At 43.2% G+C, this 729-nt stretch overlaps 1 pseudogene; it reads right to left on the bottom strand.

Moving 5' to 3' along the window:
- Nucleotides 1-271: 271 nt before the first annotated feature.
- On the bottom strand, nt 272-446 carry LOC137914685 (U2 spliceosomal RNA; annotated as a pseudogene).
- Between the last annotated feature and the right edge of the window lie 283 nt (nt 447-729).

The following is a 729-nucleotide window of genomic DNA, read 5'->3' as shown; positions in this document are numbered from 1 at the left end:
TGACCCCTGGGCCACACCTGATTTTATCGATTCCAGCAGATCAATCACATGATGTAATATCCGATTCTAACGCAAGATGGCGCCACCACGTAACACGGATGACGTCATTAGAGTTTTCCTGACTGACTTTTTAATCCATGTCAGTAAGCGTCCACGTCCACGTCGGCACTGAACGTGTTGTCTCCTGGGTCGTGACGTCACGCTGCGTGGGAGAACACGGACCCGGCGGAGCTCGCTGCAGCTTCTATGGTCGTATTTCTGAACATCAAAGGGGGGGTGCACCGGTCCTGGAGGTACTGCAATACCAGGTCGATGCGTGGAGTGGACGGAGCAAGCCCCTATTCCATCTCCCTGCTCCAAAAACCAATTTAATATATGGTCCCCGGGTAGGGGACGTATCAGATATTAAACTGATAAGAACAGATTTTTTTCTTTCGAAATGTTTTATTGACACTTAATACTCATATATACATTCATATAATTCTTTTCATATAGTATGTGAACACAATTCTGTAAAAACACATCTAAGACATTAAAATTCTGCCTTAAAAGAGGTTATACAGATAAAAGTGTTTGTGAAAAGATGATCTTATACAAGTTAAAACTGTGTCAAATATCCTTAAAAGTCTTTAAAAGAGGAGTGCACCTTCAAAGCACACGCACGCACACTCACACACTGTGCATGAGTGTGTGATCTCCTTGAAGTTTCCTAGTGATCGTAACTACCTT

Source organism: Brachionichthys hirsutus, unplaced genomic scaffold, assembly GCF_040956055.1.
Source record: "Brachionichthys hirsutus isolate HB-005 unplaced genomic scaffold, CSIRO-AGI_Bhir_v1 contig_405, whole genome shotgun sequence".
NCBI lineage: Eukaryota > Metazoa > Chordata > Actinopteri > Lophiiformes > Brachionichthyidae > Brachionichthys > Brachionichthys hirsutus.
This window is presented reverse-complemented; position numbering and strand designations above follow the sequence as displayed.